Below are 13,806 nucleotides of genomic sequence, written 5' to 3'. Positions count from 1 at the left end.
ACAGAATCACCAGAGGTAGCCTCACTTTAAAAATCCATTTGTCATAAACCGACCATAACTTTAAAACTTCATGAAAAAATGTACTTTTGAAATTACCCCGCTGCGTATTTTGTTTTGTATGAAAATTAATTTTTTGTAAATTTCATGGACAAGTATTCAGAATTTGCATTCAAAGTAACAACTGTTATCCAGAGGTCTCACAGTGAGGCAGAAGATCCTTGGAAACAATATTCTGTGAGGAATCCATATTACACAGCGACATAAGTTAAATACACGACACTCAATTGACATTAAGAAGCTAAACTGAGCTAAATTAACTCTTGTTTTGTATTACAGGAATCTGACTTGGAAGAAGAAAACATTTTCCCCACCGTGAGAGAAAACACTGCCCAGCTAGCACAAAACCACTGCCACCTGGCTGCCTGGTGGTTCATGCAGCTGAACCACCCCTGCATTCCAGAGGCAAGGCAGACTCTCTTCTTCTTGACCATACTGATTCAGGAAACATTTACTGAGATCTACATGTGCCAGAAAACACTAAGGAAATAAACTTCTTGCCCATAAAGAGGTCACAACATTGAGGAAAGAATATCAAGCTTCACGGCTAGAAGGGTCTGAGAAAAAGCCTATCAATTCCCATATTCCCTTGAGGAAACATGGTCAAAACCACAAATGTCCCACCAGAAGCCAGTGAACAGTAGAGCTGTAAAAACCAATTCATCTTCAAATAATCTAAAATCTTGATTTCCCCCATCCTGAATAATAACTATTTCAGAGCATTATAAAACTATGACAACAATAGTCCATACTATTTTAAAACTGTGGGTGGGAGGAAGGAGACATCGTAGAATTGTGAGAACTAATGACACACACATCATGAGATGTACCTCAAAGAAAAAGGCTGACAACTCCTGAGGTAGAAATAAAGCTGCGTCTAAAATCACAAGATATTAGAGTAGAAATACCACAAAAAGTGACAGTGACAGTACTATGAAGATAAGCATGTAGAACCAGAGGCAAAATTCAGCTCTATCATCAGGATGCCATGAAGGGGTGTTTCAAACCACCCCAAAAGACTGAAAAGGGACTTGCCCAGTGTGAGGAGCCTGGGGGGATCCCCACAAGGCAGGGTAGCTTTTTTCTCATTATTTACCAGCAGTATCTCCTTAGCCACTAGACTGATGCTCTGGGGAAAGGAAGCAGCACAGGGCCTGCCACAATAACAAGGCTGACTGCTTAGTGTCTGGATGGAACAAACTGTCCACATTAATGTTTTACGGTTTCCCATGTATGCCTCAAAATAATAAGCAAATGTAGAAAGAATCCAGAAGAGAGGAAAATTCAAAATCTGTCTAAAAGTGCCTCTGCCATCTAGAACTACTCTGTGATATTATAGGCTCTATAAACAATTTATTTCTACCTGATGCTTCACTTCTGGAATCTCCACAGATTCTAAAAGCTTGGGGCTTTCCTAGATAAACTTAACCCTTCCAAGATTATTCTATTTCAGGTCTTAATATATTTTAAAACAGTACAAATCTTTTATGCGATGCAAAAGTAGAGATTTCTTCAGTGGGGGAGATGCAGAGGCCCCAGAAGGACACAAAACAACTGGAAGAGATATTTTCACACGTTCTCAACACAAAGAAATGATAAATGCATGAGGTGATGAGTATGCTAACTATCTTCATTTGATCATTATACAACACAGACGTATACCAAAAAAACAAATTGTACCCCATCAACATGTGCAATACAATGTGTCAATTAAAAACTATTTTTTAAAAAAAGGTAGGAGGGAGATACTCTCCAGAATGCTAATTTGAATTCTTACATCAAAAGGCAGCATCTAAATGTTTCACTGTTCTTTTATAAATCGGTAATGCAGAAGCCCAAGGTATGGTGGAAAGGTTCAGGGCATGGGCTTGAGTCAGACTACCTACAAATGAACACTGTCATTTATTTACCAGCCTTCAGTTCCCTGGAGCAGCCAGGCCTGTCTTGGCCTTGGAGAGAAAGAGAAATTCCACCAAGCCAGCTAGCACTGTACCACTAAGGGGAGCGCTGTCTCAGTGGCCTTGGACTTTTGGAATCAATTTTCTAAGAACTTTTCTAAGCTTCTGCTTAATTAAGGACAAAAATCATAGATTCTCAAACAGAGAAAATAATCAGAGACATTTAAGGACTGTGACCAAAGTATTTCTGTTTAAGCACAATTTCCTGAAATAAAGCTTATGAGAACAAGTATAACAAAGAAAGCTAGTTAGACTTTATTTTGACAATAGTTTTCTAAAGCTTCAACTTTATATGGGGAGTAGTCATCTTTATAGAGAAGAAATAGGCATAGACTGGACCTATTAATAAAACAAAACAGAGATATTTAAATACTTAAGATAATGGTAACTGCTAGATTAATTCAGAAATGACTGTTATACAACCTAATTTACCAAGAGCAGTTTTTAAATTGAATTTCAGTCTTTATAAAAATTTAAGCTGAATTTCAGTCTTCAGAAAATATTGATGAGACATGTGATTCCCAAAAAATCATGGTGGTTGCTTACAGATAAATATATCCACACATCCTCCAAAAACCTTACAGATCAACAAAAAGCAAACACAACCACCCATAATCCGTGCTCACAGCAAAAGGAGGCAGTATTCAGCAAGCCTCCATTAAATATAATTAAGGAAACAAAAAATCCAAAACTACCAGAGCTAGCAACATTGCCTCTGCTGACAGTCAGAGGGGAATCTGTGGACAGGAGAGGGGAGTTTAACCTGGCAATCGTTGTCCAGGGAAGAACTCTCAGCAAGGAAGTGCCCTACCAGGGTAGGCAAACACCCCAGACCAGGTGGAAGACCTGGCAGGTTAGAGTACTGCAGTTGGGAACGAATAGAGGGGCTTTGCCACAGGCAGCAGTTTCCAGAAGACACTGCTTCTGGGACAAGGCAACTTAGAAGGTGGGGGCAACTCTATGGAGGCTTGGCAGCGAAAGGAAACAAGGCAAGTGATGGAAATACATTCTTGAAACAAAAGAGTATCACATTATTAGAAGTCACACCAACCCTCTATCTACCCCTCTACAGCACCATTCATTAAAGAAACCGCATTTAACTGTACCTACACAAGGCAGCATTTAAACTAAGAAACCCGTGAAGTCACACAAACCCCTCATCTCCTGTCACAGAAACACATGCTATTGTGTGTCCAAGAATCTCTGTGACTCTCTACACTAAACAGAAAGGAGAAACAGCATCCATATGAAGCTACTATATAAGAAAGAAGATCCTAAGTGAATTAATGCAGGAATAGAAAACCAAATACCACACGTTTTCACCTATAAGTGGCAGCTAAACACTGAATACCCATGGGCATAGCAATGACAACAGTAGACACTGGGGACTCTAGAGGGGCATGGGGGGAGAAACAGTTGAAAAACTATTGGGTACCATGCTCAGTATTTGGGTGACAGGATCATTTGTACCCTAAACCTGAGTATCACACAATATACCTACCCAGTTAACAAACATGCACATGTTCCCCCTGAATCTAAAATAAAAGTTGTAAAAATGGAATAAATATTAAAATAAAATTGAGTCATACCAAAACAACTCCAAAACAAAAAAGAAACAAGAATTAAAATATGTTCCCTAAAACAATCACAAGGCACAGGAAAACAATTCCATATAACTGAAATATTATTGAACAGATATGAAAGTATATCATAAGTTAGAAATTTAAAAACTCATCATGGAAATACACACAAAAAAAGTAAGATGATGAACTCTTGTTTCAAATTCTAGAAGGACAGAAATAAAAAGACAAAATGATCTCGGAAATAAAATCTCTGTTATAACATGCCTAAGGGGATAGCAGATTCTACTGACAATAAGGAAAACTATGCAAAGAGCCAAGAGAACAAAAATGAAGGGAAAAGGATCTAAGTAAAAGTGATACAGGATGGGCAAAGAGCCAATATCCATGTAATTAGAGTCCCTGAAGAAGGGAGGAAAAAACCCACTTTCACAATCTGAGAAAATTTTCTGGAAACAAAAGGCATGAATCTAAATACTGAACAGCAGACATGTACTTGGAAAACTGACCCAGAATAGTCTACTGTGAAACATATCTTAGTAAGATGACTAGATTTTATAAACGAAGAACATTTCTGGGCTTCCACATAAAACGGCAAAGTTACTTCTAAAACTAAGAAAATCAGGCTAAGACTTCAACAGCAATATACAGAGCAAAAGAACAGTGGAACAATCCTTTACTGGAAACTCAAGGGGGAAAAAAGTGTGAGCCAAGGATTATACAACCAGGCCATCCATCAAGCACCCCCCAGTGTAAGCCAGGACCCAAGGGATAACTAAGAGATGACTAGGAAACATAGTTGAAATGACTGGTGGTGTCACTGCATATGTTGTATTGTATATCTAAGACAAAATGTGAGGACAAGGGTAGAAAAATAATAGGGAAACACTTCTATGTCTGATAAAGTACAAACAGCTTAAAAAAAAAAAAAAAGCACATTAGAGAACAAGAGACGTGGAACATGCTCACTGAGAGGCACATAGGTAATAGGAGTTTTCCAGAGTAAACAAAATAATAGGCACCTAAGTAAGGAAAAGGAGCTAAGGATATTTAAAAACATTTATAGCATAAAGGTAACCAGTAGAACAAAATTACAAACCTTCCTAAAAGAGAAGAGATGACATGAAGACAAATAACAATGAAAATATAATATACAGTACATATAGTAGTATGACAGTTAAGAACCAATCATATACTTGTCATTTTCAGATCTGCTCACAAAAGAAAACCCAACTTTGTGCTCAATACAAGAAACACAACTAAAATACCAATTCTGAAAGGCTTAAAATAAAGAGATGGTCAAAAGTATACCAAACAAATCAAGCAGCTCTTGTTAGAGCTATCGTAACAGCAAATAACCCTGATGTCTCCCAAAGGCTTCTCTCAGTCACTTGACTTGTTACTGCAGATTGGCTGTGACTGCTGGCTCTTTCTCCAAGTGTCATCATTCTCTACTGTGGAAAGTACCACTTATCCGGTATATATATTCTTCTTAATTTCTTACAGAAGGGAAAAAGCCATGGCAGAAGTGCCTTCCACTCATACTTTATCAGTCAAAGTCAGTCACATGGCCACAACTGGCAGCAGAGGGCACACGGTAACAGACGGCATGTATGATCCTCTTATATAATACAGTCCTAAGGAATGCAAATACAAGCAATAAGAAAATAGAGATTGCTACCCTGCAATGAGACAAAATTTGGGCTCAAAGACCTTCAAGAAGCTCACTTCATAATACTAAACATATAATTCATAATAATATTAGTTGGGAAAATCTATGCACCAAAAACGCAGTAGCCCCCTTTATAAAGCAGAAATTGCAAAAGTTAAAAAAGACAGAAATACACTTATAAGAAAGCAGATATTAATATGCCCCTCTAAGTCCAAAACAGATCAAGTGAACAAAAAATACAGACATGAAAGACACAGACAATATAATCAATAACTAGACATGAGGGATCTCTATCAAAATTTGACAACAAAATATCCACCTTCTAAAGTATACATAGGGGATTACAATCCCAGCACTTCGGGAGGCCGAAGCAATTGGATCATTTGAGGTCAGGAGTTTGAGACCAGCCTGGCCAACACGGTGAAACCCTATTTCTACTAAGTATACAAAACTTAGCCAGGTGGGGTGGCACATGCCTTGTATTCCTAGCTACTGGGGAGGCTGAAGCAGGAGAATCGCTTGAACCTGGGTGGCGGAGATTGCAGTGAGTTGCACCACTATACTCCAGCCTGGGCGACAGCGTGACTCTGTCTCCAAGAAAATAAAGTGTACATGGGGGCTGGGTGCAGGTGGCTCATGCCCATGATCTCAGCACTCTCTGGGAGGCCAAAGCAGGATTGTTTGAGGCCACGAGTTCAAGCCCATCTTGGGAAACACAGCAAGACTCCGTGTCTAAAAACAATTTGTGTACCTGGACCATTCATGAACACCAACAATATATTAAGTGGCAAAGAAAATCTCTGATCATAACAACAACAAAAAAAAGTTTAAGTAATAATATACAAAGAAAGGCCATTCTTTCTACCTGGAATAAAACCCTTAAAAAAAAAAACCTCTTGGAACAAAGGGGAAACAAACTAAGATAAAAATATTATATAACAGGATCTATAAAATACAACTGAAGCAGTTTTAAGAACAAAAGTATAGCCATGAATATGTGAATCCATACAAATAAAATAATGAAAACAGTGAAAAAACACCTCCCTAGAAAAATGAACCAGAGGAAAAAACAAAAGAAGCCAAAGAAAGCAATAAAGATAAAAGTAGAAGTCAGTAAGACAGAAAACACAAAACCAGTAGAACAAATCAATCAAAATATTCGTTGTTTAGGGAAAAAGAATCAAAAGAATCAAGGAAAAAAGGGAAAAAACACAAATACAAAAATAAAGTGACAGAAGAAAATTACCAAAACAGAACAATTTAAAAGTCAGAAAAGACTGCTATGCACAATGCAAATATATTTTTAAAACTTAGATAAAATAAATTATTTCCTAGGAAAATACAATTTACCAAAATTGACATCAGTAGAGAAAGAAAATTTAATTACAAACTCCAGAGACAAAAACAAGAAAGTTATCAAAGAAATACCCATCAAAAGCCCCAGTGGTTTCACTGTGGTATATTCTTAAACCTTCAAAGACTGGAGTCCAAAAAAAGAAAAAAGAAAAAATCCAAATTATTTTTGGGAGGCACCTGCAACAGCAATACTTCAAGCTGATAAAGACTATATACAAATGAACTGTAGATAAAACAATCCTAAATCATATATGTAAAAATACAATCTAGGCCAGGCACAGTGGCTCACGCCTATAATCCCAGCCCTGTGGGAGACGAACCAGGCAGATCATTCGAGCCCAGGAGTTTGAAACCAGCCTAGCCAACATGGTGAAACCCCATATCTAATAAAAATACAAACATTAGCTGGGCATGGTGGCCTGTGCCTGTAATCCCAGCTGCTCAGGAGGCTAAGGTGGAAGGATCACTTAAGCCTGGGAGGCGGAGGTTGCAGAGAGTAATGAGCACACTAGCCTGGGCGACAAAGTGAGACCCTGTCGCAAAAAAATAAATAAATAAATAAATAAAAATAAAAATAGAATCTAAATTTAAAAATATATTACAATCCTGAGAGATTTACCCCGAGTGCAAGGACAGTACAATACGAGGCCTCGTATTTACTAATTAACATACAATGACTCTAAAGAGAAAAATGTTTATCTCCACAGATATTCAAAAAGGCCTTCAAAATACAACACTAATGCCTAACGAAAACACGGACTAAAACTGGAATTGACAGACATGTCCTTACCATGAAAAAAGATACCTTAATTCAAGAAAGTACTGACTTATTCAATTTTGTTATTACTTATAAGTTCCACTTAAACACAAAAATAGTTAACATTCTGAAACTCTACTTCCAAGTTTCCTTACTGTGAACTTTATTAGTCACTGAAAATTCTTTGAAAGTACAAAAGCTTTACTGATTTTATCATCCAATCAAATAAACACAATGTAAAAATCTAAGAAGAGTATATGAAGTCTGTAACTAGGGTGATTCTGTGTCCCCACTGCATAGACATGCTTCACTTGTACCCATTTCCTTAGTATCTCAAAAATATCGCAATTTGGACAGTATATTCTCTTTGACTCCATAACTCACAAAAATAGAAAAATATATTAAAAAATTTTTAAGTAAAATATTTTGATTAGCTTATTCAGCATTAATTCATATGATTAATGAAGATTTAAATCTGCTGTTTATATACACAAGGTAATAGAGACTGAGATATAACTAAGTAAAATGAGGGGGCAAAGGGGAAAATCTAAGACCATGAAAGTTATAATAAATTCTTCATCATTTTTAGCAAAATCAATAGGTACTGTCTAAAATCAAGAAATCAGGAAGTAGAAGTGCTCTAAAATTATTTAGAAATGTGGTGGTAACCATCAGAAAAACTAATGAGAAAGTTAAAAATGGTTGCTTCTTAGGAGTGAGATTATGGAAAAGGCTCAGAGAACTTTTCTTTTCAACTGAAAACTCTCTGTGCTGGGCACGGTGGCTCACGCCTGTAATTCCAGCACTTTGGGAGGCCAAGGCAGGCGGATCACGAGGTCAGAAATTCAAGACCAGCCTGGCCAACATGGTGAAACCCTGTCTCTACTAAACATACAAAAATTAGCTGGGCGTGGTGGCACATGTCTGTAATCCCAGCTACTCGGGAGACTAAGGCAGGAGAATTGCTTGAGCCCAGGAGGCGGAGGTTGCAGTGAGCCAAGATCACATCACTGCACTCCAGCCTGGGCAACAGAGCAAGACTCCATCAAAAAAAAAAAGAAGAAGAAGAAAACTCTCTGTACTCCTTGTACTTTTCTACCGTGTACAGTTACAATGTTTATAATAAACAAATATTTAAATAAAAGGCCTGGTACGGGGGCTAACCCCTGTAACAGCAGCAGTTTGGGAAGTTGAGGTCAGCAGAGCAGAGCATTTGAGTCCCCGAGTTGCAGACAAGCCTGGGCAACATAGCAAGACCCTGTCTCTACAAAAAATACAAAATTAGGCATGGTAGTGCATGCTTGCAGTCCTAGCTACTTGGGAGGCTGAGGTGGGAGGATCTCTTGAGCTCAGGAGGTCAAGGTTGAAGTGAGCAGATATCTCGCCACTGCCTTCCAGCCTAGGCAACAGAGTGAGAGCTTGTCTCAAAAAAATTAATACATACATAAAACGGAAGAAAGTGACTTAAAGTCTCCTTTACTTTTTAGCTTTACTCTTGAAAACTAGATAAGAATAAAAGAAAAAACATCAGCATTTATATTAGCATTAATACATTCATTCTCTCCACCAATATCTACCACGTGCCCACCACATGCCTCAGGCTGGGTGACGTGTTAGCCACAGCAACAAAACAGGCAGACTTCCAAGGAGCCATGACCACTGGCCCTCCCTCTCTCTCCAGAGTAACTGCACTTCACAGAGCTCACAAGAATGAAAGAATATGTGGAGAAAACTGCAAAAATGCAACAAGAAAAAGGCCAGTCTGGTAACAGCTTATCATTTGATACCAAGCTGTAACAACCTAAAATCAGAAAACCGGCCGGGCGCGGTGGCTCACGCCTGTAATCCCAGCACTTTGGGGGGCCGAGGCAGGCGGATCACGAGGTCAGGAGATCGAGCCCATCCTGGCTAACACGGTGAAACCCCTCTCTACTAAAAATACAAAAAAATTAGCCGGGCGTGGTGGTGGGCGCCTGTAGTCCCAGCTACTCCGGAGCCTGAGGCAGGATGTAGTGAACCCGGGAGGCGGAGCTTGCAGTGAGCTGAGATCGCGCCACTGCACTCCAGCCTGGGCAACAGAGCGAGACTCCGTCTCAAAAAAAAAAAAAAAAAAAAAATCAGAAAACCAAACAATTTTAAAGTTATATAGCTCTGTGCAACTGAATAAGCATTCTGATCTCATTCAATCCTTAACAACCGTGAAAAACAGATTCTGTCCCTCTGCCCATTTGAAAACTAAAAAAAAAACAAGTTCTAAGTATGATTTACTTGACTATGGTCACCAAAATAGTAAATGAGAGAACTTGAGCCTCCACCTGGTCTCCCCATGAATAATAATATAATTATATTTCTTATGTGTATTATATAATTCATAAAAATAATTGTTCAATTTATAATATATTTCTTTTGAGAAAGATACACAAATATACATATCTATTTCTTATACTGTATCACCTGTCTCTATAAGTAAACCTGAGCCTAATAATTTTTTTACAAGTTCAATCTGCATTTGAACAACAATTGTTAACTGAGGAAAACCTAAATGCTTCACCTATGTTATCACATGGCCCCACCATATTTTGGCAAAACTTAAAAGCAATCTTTGTTGAAATAAACACAAGTGAAGAATACTGATAATTTATAGTCTGCAATGCTTAATATTCACAATTTTCACAAACAGCTAATAAATTATAGATTCATAATTATTTCAAGATAACCCAATGGGGCCTTTCATTAAATTTACATTGACATTGCCAGATTGATAGCTCTTGTGTAAACTCTAAGACTAAACACTGAAAGGCAAAAGAAGACAGCGTTAACCATAAAGAACATCTTTCCATTGGCATTTTTTTTTTTTTTTTTTTTTTTTGAGACGGAGTCTCGCTCGGGGGCCCAGGCTGGAGTGCAGTGGCACGATCTCAGCTCACTACAACCTCCACCTATCAGGTTCAAGTGATTCTCCTGCCTCAGCCTACCAAGTAGCTGGTATTACAGGTGCCCACCACCACACCAGGCTAATTTTTGTATTTTTAGTAGAGACAGGGTTTCACCATGTTGGCTAGGCTGGTCTCAAACTCCTGACTTCAAGTGATCCTCCCGCCTTGGCCTCCCAGAGTGCTGGGATTACAGGCGTGAGCCACTGCATCTGGTCTCCACTGTCATTCTTAATCTTGTATGTGCATTGTGCAGGTTATTCCCAGTCGGGTCTTACAGCAACAAGATGGAGGGGATAGTATTAAAAGAGGCTTTTCCAATTGAAAACTATCTTAATGTCAGCCTCAGGCCAATTTAAAATCATACCAGTAGCTCATTAACATTATATGTTGGAATTTGAAATTAACTACAAAATTCCATAGCTCATTCCTGGCAACAAACTAAAGGACAATACAACTCCTTTGGAAGCAGTTTTACTAAATGTACTATACTACAAACTTGAGAAAAAGTTTTAACTCCAGAACTACAAAAGCACATCACTGTTTAACTGATAATTAAGCAGAAACACAAACCATCACAACAATGGTTTCCTGCAATGTTTGCATCCCTTGTCAGCTCTTTTCCTGAGGAGGAAGGTGGGCGTGGGGAAGGAATACTGATACCTTACCTATCAAGCAGATAAGGCAGAGGATTTGTGCCTTACACAGAGAAGAAATATTTGACTGACACATTCTCATAAATACATAAGCATATTTTCATCTACTTTTACTGAAAGCAACAACAACAAAAAAAAACTGTAGAATACTACTAAGAATACAGTATTGCCACAAAACCAGTGTGAGTGGTAAACGCTAGAGGAAAACTCATGACAGGCTTTAATCTGCAGACAGAATGTTCAGAATGTCTGTGACGTGAAATATCTGCAATATGCCAAGCACCTTTTAATGACTGCCACAACCTCAAAACAGATCGCCTGTCCTCTTTAAAGCACCAGCTAGTCAGCTCATGAGCTCTGATGATATTCAAGTCAGTCTGTGTGTTTTATTAATTTTGTGTTACGTTAATTCAGGAGTCTGACATAGAGATGGACTACCCTGCGTTTTAAGTAAAGGATTACATGTAGACCTTTAGGAATGAATATGGGGACATTCTATAGCTAAGAAGGCAGGGGCAGGGTGGAGTAACATGTACTCCAGTCTAGAAAGGTGATGAGACATGCCATCTATAAGGTAGGATTCTAAACGCCTAACATTGATACAGAATCTTAATTGTCCGACTGTCACAGAGACACTACGTCTGTTTTCTGGCTTCAGTAATTATATAATATTACTAAACTCCTAAAACTTTAAGTACTCTTCTTCCTGCAAGCTTTCCTGGAGCAAGTATTACTGGAAATAACAGTCTTCAAAGTATAAATCACACTTGCATTAACAGTTAAAGCCCTTTCAGATATTTTACTTCATTAAAAGATCAATGAGGCTGGGAGCGATGACTCATGCCTGTAATCCCAGCACTTTGGGAGGCCAAGGCAGGTGGATCATGAGGTCTGGCGTTCAAGACCAGCCTGGCCAACATAGTGAAACCCTGTCTCTACTAAAAACACACACACACAAAAAAAACTAGCCGGGTGTGGTGGCGGACGGCTGTGATCCCAGCTACTCAGGAGACTGAGGCAGGAGAATCGCTTGAACCTGGGAGGCAATGGTTGCAGTGAGCCGAGATCGCGCCACTGCACTCCAGCCGGGGCGACAGTGTGAGACGCTGTCTAAAAAAAAAAAAAAAAAAAAAAAAAAAAAAAAATCAGTGATGTACTCTAAAAGGTCTTTGGCTCTGAAATTCTGGAAAAGTCATCTGTTTGGTGTACTGCTTCTTTGATAAATAACTGGAGCTGACAATTTTGATTAATATGTTAATTAATATCTAATAGTCACTGTCTCCAACATCCATGGTTCCAAACATTTTACAAACATAACCTCATTGAACCCGCATAAATTTTGAGATATACTATTATTGTCTCCATTTTATACACTGGAAACTGAAGCACAGAGAGGCTAAGTAACTTGCCCTAGGTCCCAAAGCTAGATAATAAACTGACCTGTTGTACCTGGGTAAGAACTAAGATGCACTAACTTTTGTGTAAACTGAGTGTGAATGGTGAAGACTGGTCTTCGTATATGTCCTGTCAATAACATAGGTAGCAACAGTTAAAAGGAAGATGTATCTTTAAAAACAAAGGCTTTTCAAAATCCTTTAAGGATTATAAGCTCAAGATTTGGCCTAATTTCCTAAAAACATCGAACACCTCTTTCCCAAAAGGAGTGTTCTCCTGAGACAAGCACCAAGTGCTGTCATGCTTTTTCCTTTGCCAGTTACAGACTCTCCCACAGGGAAGCACTTCCTGACTTGAAATACGTTGTAACATTAAAATAACCTCCTGGCATGAGGTACTATGACATTACATTTTATCAGAGTGAATTTTAAACGTTTTGTGAATCAAAACATTTAAAAGGAGTTAGTGTGGCACTAGCACTTCATGGTACTGTTATAACTTTTAAATGCAAAACAAAACATAATTCATAGCTATATCTCCCACACATCACATAAGAAATTTAGAAACCAGCTGTGATAAATGTCCTCTTAGAGGTTCCTGAGGACAGGGACCCTGAACTTCATGCATTTTTGCAGCCCTTTATGCATTTCTGCAGTTATGCGTACTGCACGAAACTTGTCCTTAAGCATTTCCTAAAGATATATCAACATCCGTAAAGTACTATAATTTATAGCCAAAAGAATGAAGTTGGCAAAACAAGCTAAGAGTCCATTATGTATGTCTTCGGAAATAAGAGTCTGAACTGAATGTGTACAGAAATAAAATCGTGTCTAGTCATGCAATGGGTTAAGTATCTGCTCTTGGTAACAGCAAAGGATCTTTCACTTTCAAAAGAAAAAAACGAAAATAGGCACACACAAAATTTCTGCCTTTCTCATCCTAAACAGCTGAATCATTCACATATTCAACAGCCCAGAAGAATTCTGGGCTGTCAGTGCGGGCTCTGCTTTTTGAGAGGTTGGAATTCAAAATACTCCTTAGGAGAGCAAGGAAGAATTACAGGAAATTAACGGGATTCCCAAAGGGCGCTGACTTAAACAGGAGCAGCGTCACCGTTAATCAAACAGGAGGCCCTGGCTATCAATCAATCTCTGGAGAAGGAAAAATACTATGCTGAGAAAATATATTCGTTCATTATTCAAGTATTTACTAAACGTGTACTCGGCTCAAGGCCCCTGGCAGGAGGCCAACAAGCACACCAGCTCTGGATCCGGCGCCGGGCCGCCCCCTCCCCCGCGGGGCCCACCAGCAGGCAGGACGCCCCCAGAAGCGCTTGCCAGGCGCCAGGGGCGGCCCCTGCACTGACCCCTCCGGCTCCTCCAGGGCGCGCCTCACCTGGACCGGTCTCCGGAGCGATACGGGCTTCAACGTGGCGAAATGCA

The 13,806-nt window shown here is 39.0% G+C and overlaps 1 protein-coding gene across 1 annotated transcript in view; it reads right to left on the bottom strand.

Annotated features, from left to right (window-relative positions):
- Positions 1-13,792, bottom strand: part of LOC113223023 (beta-soluble NSF attachment protein-like) — a 35,717-nt gene extending 21,925 nt beyond the window's left edge. The window contains exon 1 of the mRNA XM_026452614.1: positions 13,760-13,792. The gene's annotated coding sequence lies outside the window, so the exon portion shown is untranslated. The remainder of the gene's footprint in view (positions 1-13,759) is intronic.
- Positions 13,793-13,806: the final 14 nt, after the last annotated feature.

This window comes from Piliocolobus tephrosceles, unplaced genomic scaffold, assembly GCF_002776525.5.
Source record: "Piliocolobus tephrosceles isolate RC106 unplaced genomic scaffold, ASM277652v3 unscaffolded_37774, whole genome shotgun sequence".
Taxonomy (NCBI): Eukaryota; Metazoa; Chordata; class Mammalia; order Primates; family Cercopithecidae; genus Piliocolobus; species Piliocolobus tephrosceles.
The sequence above is the reverse complement of the archived record's forward strand: the minus strand, read 5'-3'. Positions and strand labels throughout refer to the sequence as shown.